Here is a 15,771-nt window from a genome sequence, read left to right as displayed (position 1 = left end):
TTTGCATGGGGGATTTGCTCCATATAAACAGGCTGGGGAAGAGTCATGAATATTCTAGCAGCTACCATCTTTCAAATGTGGGGGGTTTTTTGATGTTGGAGTTAATTAATGCTCATATCTCTTGAATATAGGTGAGTGTAAGCCCGCACATTGTACAGATGGGGAGGAGGTTTGGATTTATCGCAGGTCTCTGAGAGATGGCAGGGTCAAAGTCAAGTTTATGTGTAAAAGAGTTTCTGGTTCACCTTGTTAATCTCCATACCTCCCTTTTTTTATAGAGGGGATCTGGATTTGTGTCTCTAGAGAGCACAGATGGAGTTTGGCTAGAGAGACCCTGCCTTTCGGTTAAACACGTGTTTATTCTCGCAGTGTTTGCTTCCCGGTGGTGTTACGGTGATTGCACTGTCGATCCTTCTGCAAAGGCTTGACAGTGCTGCTGAAAAGCTTTGACACTGCAAAGCATTGTTTACTTGTGAAAGTGTTATTATATTTTCAATATCTATTATTCATCTCTTGTGCTAAAAGTGACATTATATCATAAAATTGCTCTTAGATTTCAGAGCTTTGAGGAAAAGCTGTTTTTTGTCCCTGGCTCCCTGTGACAGTGCTGGGAAGTGCTTCAACCTTTGTATCTCTGTAGTCCCCTTTTATGAATTGTGAGTGACAGCAGAAAAATATAAAAGAGCGCAGAGGAGCTGGTTTTGATGTTCATAAAAGGCTTTGATAAAAGATGCAGCATGTAGACTTGATATTATTTCCTATTTTTAACTTCTTAAGAGTAGAAAGCACTCAGATCCAATATTTATGTAAAAGGGGAAAAAGGGGGGGCTGTATTTCTTCTTTTTTTGTCTTCTTTATTTTTCCTTTTTAGGACCAGGTGAAATGAAATAGAAAAGTGTCTCTCTTCTGTGCCCCAGTAAAATTTTGCTTTCTTCCATGAAGCATCTATGTCTGTCTCCCATGAAACATCAGTAAAGCCAACCCCGTGGTGCTCAACGGTGTGGATGATGCTGGAGGAGACCAGCTGCGGTTTCGAAGGCTCCTTGGTCGTAGGCTTGTATCTTCAATCTCCCGGTCACTGGCTCCAGTGGACACACAGCTGCGTTGATGTGCGTGGCGAGACGTGCGCTTCGAATAACGGGTCCCACCTCCGAGACCTGGAGACATAAAACACAGGAAAGCCAGGGCAGCTCCCCTCCTTTCTCTAAAAGTCAGATCACAGTAAAGGCATCTCTGTAATAAGTAGCTTTACTTGCTCCATAGAGATTAGAGGCTGTGTGCAGGCTGGGTAATTGGGGTTTTACTGATGAAAGTGCTCGTCATTATTTCCAGCTTCCATGTTGCAGTCTCCCCTTCAATCTCATCTGCAAGCATGGCTTGCTTGTGGTGGACCTGTGTACTCATGCATATTCATGTGCATGTACATATGAGCACATCCATAAAACTTCATCAGGTGCTTTTCTGTGTGTGTGCATAGGCATGCCCGGATAGAAAATGTGTGTGAGGAGGCATGCGGGTAGTGCGTGCACGCATGGCGTTGGCACAGCCATTTGCACGGGTGGGTTCTTCATCCATGCAAGGGCCTTCATGCTGGATATTGAGATTCCTGATGACGGTGGCGTGCAAACCTGACCTTGAGATCCATCCTCTTGCTCGACCCCGCATTTTCCATTTTATTGGGGCAAAATGCCTTTGAAACACCCTGTGCAGAGGAGAACGGGTCCTGTTATCTCCCGGAGAACCCCAAGACAGAGCAATGCTGCTGAGTCCTACCTTGCTTCAGTGCTGATAAGGAGTTTATCTCGATGGGATGAGCACAGCGATGGCTGTCAGTGAGAGGTTTGAGTTCTTCAGCAATGCGCACTCATCCAAGAGGCCGTTCAAATCAGGTGCTGGGTTTGAAGTAGCTGAACTTGGGCAAAGACATCCCAACCTCTCACCTCTCTGAGGTGAATAAGCACCTTCTGTTCAGTTCCTCATGCAGGAGCTTTTGTGTGAAACCATAAAAACAAAGGGAATTACCAGCCTTGGGTGGTGATTGAAAGATGCTGAGAAGTGTGTTTGGTTGGATGGTGTTTCCCTGCCTCTGATGTTCCTCTGCCAGCTTGCAAAGCTGGACGCTGAACATCTACAGGGTGAGATGCTCCTTTGGGATGTGTTGGCATAGCACTATGCCTGCTTGATAGCCTTGCCTCTTGTGTGCATCTTCATGGTGGTGAGTCCCCAGTTATACACCAAGTGAAAGACTCCAGGAGTGTTTAACTGGGCCCACATGTGACTTTATGGGATGAATAAATTGAAATCACCATGTCTGAAGCACAGTCTGATTTTTTTCTTGGCCCACCCATGACACCGTGTAACACCACATGCAAGAAGGTGCTGTCATCCTCTGCCGCCTGACTTGCTGGACTTGGCTGGCTTATAGCAGAAGCGTGTCGGCACATACAGGTGTCTTTTCAACTTCTGACACATTGTCCAGTTAGCCAAAAAGTTTGGGTGTCCTCAGTTGTTCTGTAAGGTATGGGAGGACTTTGCTGTGCCATTGGAGTGGGCACTACGGTAAATTGGAAAAGCTGTTGCTCAGTCCAGGAGAGACAGAAGGGACAGGTCGGGGTAGGACTTGTTGAGCCGGAGCAACGCTGTGCTGTGCCCCACCTGCGGCAGGTTGGTTGTACGGACTTGGACACTCGGAGTTGTTTGCACCCTGCCTTGGTGCATGCTGTGAAGCAGCTCAAGTGCTTTGGTTGCATTTCCAGAAGCAATCTAGCCGCCTCGCTGCGAATTGGGGAGGAGCAGGCTTTGGAGCGTGCCAGGGGCTCCCCAAAACCTGGGGCTCTGTGGCATTGAGCAGAGCTGTGCCAAAGCATCTGATGAAAGGTGGACCTTGGCTGGCGGGAGCTGGGGTTCCTCTTCTTTTGAAAGAAGCTGGGAAAGGTGCCGCAAAACAACCGCTGGAGAAAGTGTCCAGATGAAAGGTCTGGTAAGCATCAGGGTCCCCTCTGCCGTGTTTTCAGACTCTTCTGTAATCAGTTGTCATTTCGGGATCTGGGCAAATTGGACCTCAGCGAGTACGGATTGAAACTTAAACAAACAGTGACTCTTCTATAAATATTTAGCTCGCACTGTTTAGGAGCTGCTGGGAGCAGGAGGCAAAATAAATTTAAAGTTCATGACTGTCTAAAAAAGCTATTGGAGGATGGCACTCGGTCATCAGATCGGCTGGCACATAGGTTTTGGATAGCTATTCCTCCTCTTTATTTTTCCTGAAGAAAAGGATGTACTTAAGCATCCTTTGCAGAGACACGAGGTTGCACTCTTCCAGTGTTTACACAGCTGCCTTGGGGATTCAAGTCAATGCAAAGGTCTTCTTCAGTTTGGCTGGTTGAGCTGGCTGCCCAAGAGGAGCCACGGTCTGGAGTAAATGGATGGTGTTCCCTGGCCCTATGCATCTTTCTTTGCAAATTTGGACTGGTCATCTGAAGTACGTACATCTGTATGGAAGAGGGAGACGTGTCTCTGAGTGTGTGCTTTTATCTGGCCACCTCAATACCAGGACAGGGGCTTGTGCCCGGGCTGGCTGGGCTGGCTGCTGACCAAGGGGCTGCGGTCCCTGGCGGGGCTAGTGTAGACAGCTCTGAATCTTGGGCTGTCACATTGTTCCTGCTCTTGCAAAAGCCTCGATAGCGAGGAAGACCTGTCCCTGTCAGCCTTTTTTGCCTCTCAAATATGAAGATAATATCCCTTTTTTTACTTTGCAGGGCTCTTGCAAGAATGGGAAAGAATGAAACGTGCTGATAAGAAATGGTATCAGTAGCTGAGATGGGCAGAGGCACACGTGCTTTGAATAAGCAGGGAACTTCACCGTTCACAAGAGTCTGGGTTTATTGATTAAAAAGAAGAAAAAAGATAAATCATTGATTATTTTCTTTCTCCCGCCCCTTCCTCTTCTAATACAAATTGCTTGCAGTTGGACTAGATCATGGTTGTAGGTCCCTTGCAACTGAACTATTTTCTCCTCTCCTCTCCTCTCCTCTCCTCTCCTCTAACAATAAACCCAAAATATTTGGCGTGCCCTGTGAGATGCTTTGCAACTGCTCGCACCACCCTTGCCCCTGATTGCAGCGTTGTGGGGCTTTCTGTACCTGGGTGCTCGGCGTACCCTCTCCCTGTGGTCGACTGCTTTGCCTGGAAGATTAATGGCAGAGGAGCAAATGCGGGGGAAGGATGGGTAAGAAAAAGATAAATTCCTTGTTTGCTAGCTCATTGAAACCACTTTTGGGGTTTGAGAGAAAATGTCAGTGTTTGAGTTGGAGGTGGTGGCGAGCTTGATGGTTTTTCTCTTTCAATAGTTTCTTTTAGTGCTGTTCCTAATTTAAAAGGAGGGGTTTAAATTATTAATGTTTTACCTCTGAAGCAGAGGGATTCCAAAGCCTTTGGCAAATCCCTGCTAAAGCATCTAACGTAGAAAAGAGCCTCATGCTTTCTCCCAATTCCATCTTTGACAGAAGCCCCTCCTTGTGTCCACGAGAAGCACTAAATCTGTGGAGGTGGACAAAGAGCTTGATTTATGTAGAAGGTAATTTTCTCCCATGGTGTTTGGCCAGAAAACATAAAGAAGATAATTATTTTTATTTTTTGGCATAGCCTTTGCAGATCTCTGTGTTTTTGCTGGTTGCTGAAGCAACACTCTGCCATGGGTCCGTGCCAGCACTCGGTCTGGGATGCTTGGGTGCTGCCTGTGAGGGATGGGTGCCCTTACCTGGTCATTTTGGCCCTAATCCCTGCAGTATCCTGGAGGTGAGAGGCAGCTGAGGCTTCAGATATTGATCCTCACCAAAGCTGTAGTTAGAACTCAAGCCTCCCGTTAGATTTATGACATGTTTGCCCACTAAACGTCCCCATTCACTTTGGGTATTTGTCCTGATTTTGTACCAAATCTCCTTCTTGCTACTTGAACTGAAGAATAAGGTATTATAACTTTGGCTTGGGGCAACTGTCCAAGGGATATATTGGGATACACTTGGCCTTTGAAAAGAAGGACTTTAGTCTCCAGCCCTGTCAGTCCCTCTGGCTCCTGGAAGTTTTCCTTCCAAATGCTTACTTCAAACCTCAGAGAAGAAGTTTGTGTTTTTTCAGAGCTATGATTAATACCGTTTTTACGCTTCGTTGCAAAATGCCGCACAATGAATGAGACCAGCAGGGTGGTGGTTTATGGGTGAGAGGAAAAAAAAAAAATCGTCAAACAAGCGCTTTCAGACGCTGTTTTGGAAGAGTGATGTGTGTGTGTGTGTTATATAATCTCCTGCAAACTGTGGGGTTGCGTTCCTATTAAAAGGAAGGGGGGGAAAAAAAAGGCTTAAACCTCATCTATGGAAAGAATGTCAGAAATAGTTGAGAAGTTGAATAATTACAGTCTCTTTTGCACCAGGTCAGTGAAAGCTAATTTAATGTGCAGGATTGCAATGCAGTATGTCTTTGCAGTTACAGAATCACAGGATGGTTGAAGCTGGAAGGGTCAACCTCTGGAGGTCATCTGGGCCAACCTCCCAGCCCAAGCAGGGCTACCGACAGCCGGTTGCCCAGGACCACGTCCAGTTGGCTTTGGAATATGTCCATGGATGGGGACTCCACAACCTCCCTGGGCAAGCTGTGCCAGCGCTTGGTCACCCTCACAGTAAAATTAGACATATTGTGTTGTATTTCAGCAAGTTGGTTGTAGTTTCCTGCTCGTTCCTGGTTGCAGTTTGGAAAGTTTGGGTGGGTGGGTGTGTGGTTTTGCGTTGGAGTTGGCTTGAGCATGTGGAGGACGTGGGTCTACAGCTGAACCCTGTGGCTCAGGCTCGGCAATGCTTGGTTGGGGCTTCGGAGCCAGTTGGGCTTGGTGCAAGGTGCCAAAAATGGTCCCCTCGCCGGTGTGCCAGGAGGCTTGCTGCATGATGGTGGGGTCTCTGAGAGCTTGTGGTCCCTCTGGTTTGGTTTTGAGGCTCTGCCTGTAGCTGTGCCTCCAGCTAGCTCTGCTGGCTTTTGCTTCCCTTCTGTTGACACTGTGTGCTTATTTGCAGTCAGCGAGACACTTTGCCACAGGAATCTGGGACTCATTTATCAGCACAAAATGAGGCTAATTACACCTTTGAAGTGCTCATCATCAGCAGAGCTGCAGCATCAGGTACTTCTCCAGAAAGCCCCGTCTTGGTGGCAGACCCCAGGGAAAGGAGGCCGAGGGGTTTACTGTGCCCAGTGTGTCCCCATCTTGGGGACACAGAGGATGCTAGTGCACGTGGGAGGCCACCTAAACCCCTGTGGGGACAGGGGGGTCAGCACAGATTTGCTTCCCAGTGCTTTCACGTGCATCCCTCACACGTGGAAAACAAAAGCAAAGCCTAGGACTACGCTCGGGATCTGGTTCTTCTGCTTGGTCTCTAGTGTTTCCCCCTGTCCTCCCTCTATGGAAAACAGTAGCCCTTGTTTGTTGTCCTGGGTGCATTTTTTTTTTCCCCTAAGCCACGTTCTTTTCGTGCCGTTTCGGTTGCTGATAAGTGATGGGAATGGCAGCAATGAGATGATGGCTCCCAGTGAACGCTCCCGCTGTCCACAGACGCATCCCATCAGTATGTTCAGCCCTCGTGCCAGTGACAGGGTGTTTTCTCATTAAAAATAGACCACAGACAATGCCACTTCCTGAGGACTGTGATTTATCATTTAATAACAAGTGGTTACTCATTTCCTTCGGAAAACTTTCTGGAAGTGTTTTTTTGCTTTCTCCTCTTGCTTCCTTTTTTTTTAATTTCCTTCAAAGCCCTGCATTACCCTTCAGAGCCACTGCGTCTGTTAAATGAAGTGTTCCCTTTTCGAGTGGAAATCATATTTATGATTTAAAGATCATGAAAAGACAAGTCTTAACCCTTTGGGTGTGAGCTTTTCTTTGTAAACTCCTGAAGCCCTGAAGTCCAAGCTCAGCCAAGGGAAACAGCAACAGAGAGACAGCTGGGTAGGTGAGACTTGAAGAAAAACGGCGATGCTGATCCTGAATGTGGAATGGATGATCTGCTTGATCTGTCTTTAAAGAAAGTTTCAAGCAACTGCAGAACTTGTAACGTCTGAGTTGCCAGCTCTTAACTGCGATACCTCCTGGTGTAGCAAGTTCTCATGAAGGATGGAGGGCTTGTAGAACTACTAGGCAAACTCATACCAAGTCTGGTATTTTAGTGACTTTACCAAAAAAAAGTGCTGAAAGCAGTCGAGTAGTTCTTGAGGAAATCCCGACAGCTTGATAAACAAACTCGGGAAATGTGCTGAAGATGAAATCATCATAAGTGGGTACTTAAGGCACTAAAAGAAATTGTTCACTGTTGGATCAGGAAGGCATTTTGAGGGTCAGTAGCAAATTAGATGGTAGCCTGCAGAGGATACAGAAGGTAAAATGCACCCAGAGACGCTGCAGGTACTTTAGGTGATAGCATCTTCTCTTACAGTTGTCTTAATGACCTGCAGGAGTGGTTTGAAGACAAGAAATTCAATAAAGACAAGTGCAAAACACTTTCCTTGGAAATTGGATGTACGTACCCAAAATAAGCAGTAACAGGTTCACTGCAGAAAGGGATCCAGGAGCTGCAGTGAATCACAAGCTGGTTGTGAATCCACAGTCAGATGGTGTTACAAGAAAGGCAGATCTTGAATAACCCACAGAAAAATAGCAAAGGTAATAATTCAATCTCAGTTGTCATATAAAACCTTGTTTGAAACAACAGTGTCCAATCATACTTAGCCCTTCTATTTTTAATATGAAAGCAGGCGTCTTCGGAAGGTGAAGCTTCTGTTTGGGAAACTTTACTTAGGAGGAATAGCTGGAAGATTTGCATATGTTAAACCTAGGGAAAAAAAAAAAACAAACAACCCACAGGTGTCAGGCCATGGTTTGATAGGATGCTGCCTTCAGCAGTAATTTTGGAGCCAGGTATCTCTGCTCTCCTGGTGCTGGCTCTACTGCGGCTCATCGTGTGGTCAGTTGTGTAGCCACAACCTATATGTCCACACCGTAAGCTGGGACAAGGAACTGTTATTAGTATAGAAAAAGCTGAAAAGTCTCCCCAGAATTATTTCAAAGTATGGCTGCACAGTTTTGCCTGGACAACAGATGGCACGCAGGAGGAAGGAAGGAGGGCAGGGAGAAGAGAGGTGGTTGAGCACCTGGTAGAGTTGAGACGTGAAGGGAACACAGCAGGTTTGAGACATCCAGGACGGTGGTGTGAGGAGTGCAGCACCCAACGTCTCTCCAGGTCTGAGGACAGGACCAGAAGAAAATTGCCTACAGGGAAGTGCTTCTCTGGACGTTGTCTTCCAGAGCATCATCTCCGTCGTGCCTGGTAGCAGCGGGGTAAGCTGGCATTTCTCAAAGCGTAGGTTCCAGCTCCTGGTGGTGGTGGTGAAGGAAAATGAGTGATGCTGGAGCTGGCCCAAGAAGCATTAGAAACCACTTTGTTAGCAGCACAGCAGCCCTTCCCGGATGGTGGGGCGAACGGTGCTCGTCGCTGGGAACTGCAGTCGAGTCCTGCTTCCTTCTTGGCAGAGCTGCGCCGGTGTTGCCTTGGAGAGCGGCACGAAGACAAACAAGCCAAGAGAGGGTTCAGGGCTGGGCGGCTGTTTGATGTCCCTTCTGGGCCAGCGTCTCTGCAGTCCTTGCATCCAGATTTTGGCATGGCTTCTGCCCCTGTCGGTCCTGCTGAGGCCGAGTGTCCCAACACCTCCTGATGTTCTGAATCCAAATTTCCGACATTACTGCGTTGCACTTGGTTTTTCGGCCCCTGGGAGTAGTTTGGTTGACCACAAATTGGTCACTCTGTGCAGTGATGCAAGCTGATGATTTCCTCCCCTGCAGATGCTAAACCAAATACCCCTGCAACTGCCGTCTGACGGTGATGTTACTCGGCTGGTGTTTGCAGCCGGTGGGAATGTTCTGGAGCCATGCAAGCCTAGATGATTCAAGCTGATACTTACGCTTATGATTAAATGCTAAATGCCTGGTCTGTTCTGTCCTACCAGCTGTACCCCCTAGGGAAAAGAGGGGTTTTACTGCAAGAAGAAAGGATATTCTGGTATTGGTTGGTTGATAATGAGAACGCATAGCATCAAAGCTGAAACAGTGTGTGCTGGGTTTTAAAATCACAGGAGGATATAAAAGTGCCTTGAAGAGGAAGGTCATAGATAGGCAGACCTACTGGATACGCCTGGTCTTTTTTTGTAGGCTGCAGAGCTTTCCACAGTGGTTTGCAGGTTCCCTTGCCTTGCTGCATCCCTGCACAGCGCAGAGCACAGCGTCTGTGCCTGCTGTCTTGGAGCATGTAGATGTGAGCCTTGCTAGGAAGATCCAGGCTTCAGTTCTAGCTTAGTTGATGCTAAAATTCCCCTGAAAAAAAACCATATAAATGCTTGCTATGCTTGCTTGTGACATGCTAGCACTGAATCTGACTTGTGTTGATCTAGGTTGCTTAAAAAATAAAAGCAGCATGGTAATTTGTCTCAAAAAGGATACAGAGAAAGTGAAGAGAACGAGCGATTTGCTGTTCAGTGCCTTTTCAAGGCTAACAGGCTGGGGCTTACACTGGGAAGAAGTCAAATCCCCAGGCAGTTCCTACACACCACATAATATCAAAAGGAGTGACCACCAAATGAAGTTTGCTGGATGGTAAGCTTGTGGCAAGGCTGGTGTGGTAGGACTGCTGATAGTGGAGCTTCAGAGCTCTTCAGTACAGTCAGTCAAGTTGTAGGAGCATCTCAGGGACAAGCCTTTGGGCACACGGAAAACCCATCTTCTGCAAAGTGTAGTGGGTGGTTTGGGTGATGCTGAAGGTCTTTATTTTCTTGAATGCTCAGAAGGAGCAGGGTGAGCCTCGAGCATTGGGGGTGAGCTTTTTTTTTCCATGGCTCCTTCCAAGTGTGTACTTCTGGAGCATGCAGAATAATGTCTGTGAGCTTGCTGTGTCTCTTCTCAGTTTGCTTCTTCTTGGTTTGCTTCTTCTCGCTTTCCTTTGGCTGCTCGCTTCCCCAGTGGTGTGATGGATTTTGGACCAGGATTGCCTTCTGCTCCTTTTCCCACCTGTTACCTTCCTCAGTGCTCTGTTACTTCCCCAAAATGAGAGCGAAGGGAGAATAAGCACCCGGCGGGTGCTGAGCCCGGCTCTGAGGTGGTGATGGGGTGCTGGAGGGGAGTGCACTGGCCTTGAGATGTGGGGCAGGCTCACTGCTTGCAGAGCTGCTGTGGGGAGCCTGGATCCCGCTGGTCACTTTTCATGCATGGGTGTGCTATTTGCTAGCATCACCCTTCCCCTGCATTTTCCGGGTGTTTCTCTGTGCAATAACATATGTCATATTAAAAATAAAATAAAATAAAATAAAATAAAATAAATAAAATGGCACTAGCAGGAGCTCTGAGGCTTCTGGGTTGGGTTGGGTCACAGGCTATGCCTGGCTAGGATGGGAAGGAGAAACTCCCCCTGCAGAGCTGCAGCGACCGAGACTTCTGGCAAACAGCTCTGCTTGCGTGCGGTCGGCCAGGGCGCCTTGGGGTTCTGCGCTGAACCTTGTTCTGCCTAATGCACCGTCACGGCCGTGAGTCCTGCTCCCGGGGCTCACGTGGGAACCTCGCTTGGGAACGTCTCTGGAGGACGGGGTCGTGACGCCCTGGCACACCACCGTGCTTGTATTAATGAGTCCATGGGGGTAGTCCTGTCCTGGTGGCTGTGTCTGCTGAAGTCTCTGGCCGCACGCAGCCCTTTTGCCCGGCTCTTGCAAGTGTTAGGGGTTGTCCTTGGGTCCTCTAACCTTTTGGTGCGTTTTGGCTCCTCTCTGGTGCTCCCTGTGTTTTGGCTCCCTCCTTCTGTGGATTTGCACTCCTAAATCATTATTCTCAGCATATTTTAGCAGGGCTCCTGCTGGCATCTGTGCTCTTCTTCTCTGCTTGGGCTTGAAAAGCCGTGTGGAAGAGCCTGCTCATCCCTGGTCCAGGGGAGACCCCATGTCTGCATCTGTCCTTCTACCCACCCATGTCTAATGGGCAGAGGGATGTGTCGGAGGAGAGGAGCTGGGTGCAAGCGAGTCCCTGGGTTTCCCTCTCCCGTTGCCCTCCGCCTGCACTGCGGATGAAGAAGAGCCATTACGGTTGAAGAGCTTCAGGGGAAACTGGTGGTTAAAGCAGCATTTTGTGCTTCGATACAGGTGAAAGAGGGGGTCTCGTGTTAACCGATAAAAGGTTCACTTTGGGAGTGTGGAGGTGGAAGAGGCTGGCTCTGGTCTAAGCTGCGTGTTTCACAGCCCCCATCGTCGGTGAGTGCCGGGTGGGTTTCCCCTGACCCAGGCAGGAAAGCCGCTCATCTAGGGGCAGCATCCATCCTGCTTCACTGCCATCCATCTCACCTCTGCCCGCCTGCTCCAGAAATCGTTCCCGGAGGCTGACCTGGAAGCACAGCAATGGCAGGAGGAGTAGGATGCAGGATCCCAGAGTGGGAGTTGTCTGGTACCTGCGGGGAGATGTTTAATGTTGTTGTTCTTCCCTCCACGCATTTGTCCCAGGGCTGTTCGTGCCGCAAGGCGTGCTGAGCAGGTGGATACCAAACACCGTTTGTACCCAAGTGGATTATCCATCCTCTGCTCGGTTCTCCCGTGAAACCATCTGTCAGGGGGGTTCAGCACCTTGCCTGGGCATCCCTGCTGCAGGGAGCTCTGCGTCATCCTCCCGGGACGGATGCTTGTGCCTGCAGGTCTGCCGTGGCTTTGCTTTCACCTGCTCATCTCCTGGCGTGCTTGCTCGGGGCAAGGCATCGGTGTGCCGAAAGCAGGGGGCCTCTGCTGGCAGCCACGGAACGGTGGTAGACCAGGCACTGTTCTCCAACCCAGCTCTCTCTCACCATTGCCATCCCCAATTTTCCACTTGCCTCCCTCCAGCTCTGCGGCTGGGGGCTGCCGGTGACTGTCCCCACAGTGAAGCCTTGTCCCGGCACCTTCCTCCGCTCTTCCACCCTGCTTTTCACTCCCTCTCTGGCTGCTGGGTTGCTCTAATCAACTTTGGCTTCTCTCCCAGGAACAGCCTCTCAACGCACACAAACCAGGAAGGCTAAAATAACACTTCAAAATTGTTAAATAAATAGCGATTGGGCTCTGCTTAAATGGGAAGCGCAGCTTAATTTGTTAAAGGTTTTTTTGTCCTCCCTCGGACAGGGGATTCGGTCGGGCGTGTGTGTGTGAAGTGTTTCTTGTAGTTTGTAATCTGTGCGTCGTGGCCCCAAGTGGGCAGAGAAGGGTTATGCGACTCCGAGTTACTAAACGCTTACAGTAAAAGTGTAGTCATCCTGAACCTCATCCAAAGAACTTTAGTGGTTTTTTTTAAAACCTTTTTTTTTTTTTTTTTTTACTTTTTTCCCTCTCTCCTGGCAGGATGCTGCTGCGTCACTTGCATTCTTCACGCCGGCCGCCTTGTTGGGAAGGCAGAAATCCTCCGAGCCCAGCGGTAACCCTCACCAGGCTGCCAGCAGCGGTCCAGGCATTTACACCCTGCCCCATTCCCTTTCCCAGAGCTTTGTGCATAGAGCAAGCGCATCCCCTCTCCCCCAGCAAAGGAGCGGCTGCCCACGCAGGCAGAGGTGCCCGTCTTCCTGAAGCCTGAAAAAACCACTCGTTTCTCTCTTGCACCATTTCAGATCTCGAGCAAAAATAGATCAGCAGTTATTGTCACGAGAGAGTGAGGATGGGAAGCTCTGGATAAGTGTTTGGAAAATACCCAGGAAAATGGCTGCTGGCAGAGGCTCTGCTGAGGGGGAGTGGGGATTGACTTGGGTACCAAAATGCATGTGTGAGGGTGAGAAATGCATTTCTCGGGAAGGACACGGGGAACTGGCCACTTCCCAGCGCACACCTCCCTCCTGGGGCTCATTCTGCGAGAACCCGGAGTGGTGGCACTGGGGCTGGTTGTCTTCTGTGCTTTAGCGCTGAACGGGCTGTCCTTGCCAGTTCCTGCTTTTTATTCTTTCTGTCATCTCTCAGAAGAAGCTTCCCTGCCCGCCTGCCTATCCAGCCAGGTTTGGTGCATGTCTCCCCGCTGCCCACGTGCAGAATACATTAGCCTGTCTTTCCCAGGCAGCTCCAAAGGTATCCTGAGGCTCCGTCTGTTGGAAAGCGAGACGCTCTCCGAGATTGCGCCGGCAGTCGCCTCTCTTAAGCACCAAAAGGCACCGCGCTACATTAGTTTAGCGAAGGAGGGATGCAGAAATTGCTGTCGCAGCTGGGGCAGCGGTGGCTGCTGCCAGCAGCGGGGCTCTGTGCCGGGGAAGGCTGGGCAGGCGTGGGAGCGGCGAAGCACCTGCACCCCGCAGAGCTGTGCACCGAGGATGGGGTTCTGCTGCTCTTTGCAAGTCAAAAAAAAAAGAGTAACAGCAAGTGGGTTTCTTTATAGGTCGTTAATTGCACAGTCAGCTCTCCCCTGGCTTTCAGAGGGACTGTTCCTGAGGAGGAGTAGTTTCTGTGCCGGCTCCGTGGAGGTGCCAGGGCTCCGTAGCGCAGGAGCGAGATGTGGTCCTGCCGGGTACCAGGGCATCCGCACCCCCTGTGCAGAGATACAGGGATCCAGCTTTTTGGTTTTTCTGGGTGACACCTTCCCCCCTGCCCTCCCTCACCCATGGTGGGGGTGCGTGGACCTACCTCACCTGGGCTCACCTTCCTCCATCGCTCCTCGCTGCAGCACCGCGCGTTTGGGCGAGTGATGCAGGAGATGCACTGCTACACCGGGACCTGCTGCTCTTTCAGGCTCCTCTACATTTTTCTTTTTTACACGTGGATTATCCCAATCCGCTGTTCTGAATAGTATAATCTTGTGTGTGTTTTGGGAGTCAGTTGTTTCTTATTAACTAGCTGAATGGGGAAAAAATAACCTTTACTCCCTGTAGTGGGAATTGCAGGTGTCAAAATTTTACATTTCCTTCTTCAGATCCCCAAAGCCGTTCATGTAAGGATGAGTTGTGGGTCAGAGAGGGGCTTTGCCCTCCTGCCACGCTAGCTGCGAGGGCTGCAAGGGCTGTCTGTCTGTCTGAATGCGTGATGAGAGCAGAGTAAAACTGCAGTTGTGGCCTGAGTGGGGATACCCAAAATTAACATCAAAAGGAAAGGAAGGAGTTGTCTGAATACAACCTGCAAGCCTTTAATTCTTTGTGGCAGTGATACCCTGAGCTTGGTTATCTTGAGCATCAGTGTCGCTGCAGTGATGGAAGCAGCTGAGTCTGTATGGGAAGAGGAAGGTTTGATAGAAGGTATAATAATCTCTCTTAGATGTTTTAATTTTCCCCTTTTCATCCCAAACTGTAAGTGCAGAGTTTCCTCCACTTGGAATGGGTCTTTTTATGTTGGCCTGCCCTTCAGATTGGGTAGAATCATGTTTCTTCAATATATAAAATTAGTCTGGCAGTCTGGTTTTGTACTTCAGCTTCCCAAAAAGACAAGCAAGCATAAAGCAAGAAGATTTACTGCATACTAAAATGCTCCACGTATTTAAAAAAAAAAAAAAATCCTCTGTGAACATCCTGTTTCAACTCTGCAATAAAACTCACCGGTCAGTAAACGGTGGATCTCCTGTTCCCATGGAGAAAGGCAGTTGCAGACTTAAGAGGTTGCTGTGGGAAAGGGGAAAAAAAAAAAATCAAAAAGATCCACTCTTGGTCTTGCAAACAAAGGTTGCCTTGGATTGTGGTCACATGTTGCAGTTCAGCTGATCTCACTCATGCCAAAAGGGGAAAGATTTCTAGTACTTGCCTGAAGCCCACTGAACTGGTTTAGGGAATTAATTAGAAGAAAATTATTCACCTTTTTTCTTCCTAGCTAGTTTTCTCTTAGGTCCGATTGCCCTGCAATGACTCACCAGGTCAGGGGAGCCAGGGGGAGCTGGGACGGGACTACCTCCTTGATGATATATAGTCATTGTGTGAATTTAACTGTGATTTAAAATTGCACCATCAACAAATGTCTTCTGGCTTTTCCCTGTTGAGGATGAAAGGAGTCTGTCAGGTACTCAAATCTGGGATGCCGCCGCCGAGCTTTGTAAATCGTACCCAATGGCCTAGTTGCATCAAGAATATCCAGGCAGAAGCACCTGAAAGAACATTCGGGGGTTAATTGCAACCTGCAGGTACATCAAATGAACTGATAAACTGGTGTTGGTGGAAACCTCCCTGTGCATGGGTCTGTACTCAGTAAATACTGTTGGCCAGGTCGTGCTGTTTGCCTTGGGTACACCCCTCTGTCTGCGCTTGTGGGGAGATGTTCAGGAGACCCTCATATGGCTGGACATCATGTGAAATTACACAAAGTCCACTGCTTTGGCTTCACAGAGTTGATATTTAGGTAGGTATGTACGTTACATGCATTATACATGGCTTTTTGGGGCAAAGCCAGCATAACAGGTTTAGCTCTCCTCCTGGGCGGTTTTCTCAGGGTTTAGGGCTTGCTTCTGATCTTTATAAAGTGTATCAGGTCCCTGGGTTTCGGAGGGTACTTTCTCTGAGGGGTACAGTCTCAGCAGAGCCAGGTATTGAAATGCTTTCCAGGATTTTGTCACCTTGCCCGTGTTGTGTGCTGGGGCTGGCTGGGTCGGGAGAGCTGCCGGGCTCGCAGTCCCTGGGAATGCCACCGGTCAGCTCAAGCCGGGCTCTGGCCTCTGCGGTCCCCCATGTGTCTTTAATTATTGGGGGAAAAAGTCTAGTACTTGTAAGACCCCCAGACCTGTTCATTTTGAAT

This window comes from Haliaeetus leucocephalus, unplaced genomic scaffold (genome assembly GCF_000737465.1).
Source record: "Haliaeetus leucocephalus isolate CR32 unplaced genomic scaffold, Haliaeetus_leucocephalus-4.0 Scaffold555, whole genome shotgun sequence".
NCBI classification, from domain to species: domain Eukaryota; kingdom Metazoa; phylum Chordata; class Aves; order Accipitriformes; family Accipitridae; genus Haliaeetus; species Haliaeetus leucocephalus.
The sequence above is the reverse complement of the archived record's forward strand: the minus strand, read 5'-3'. Positions refer to the sequence as shown.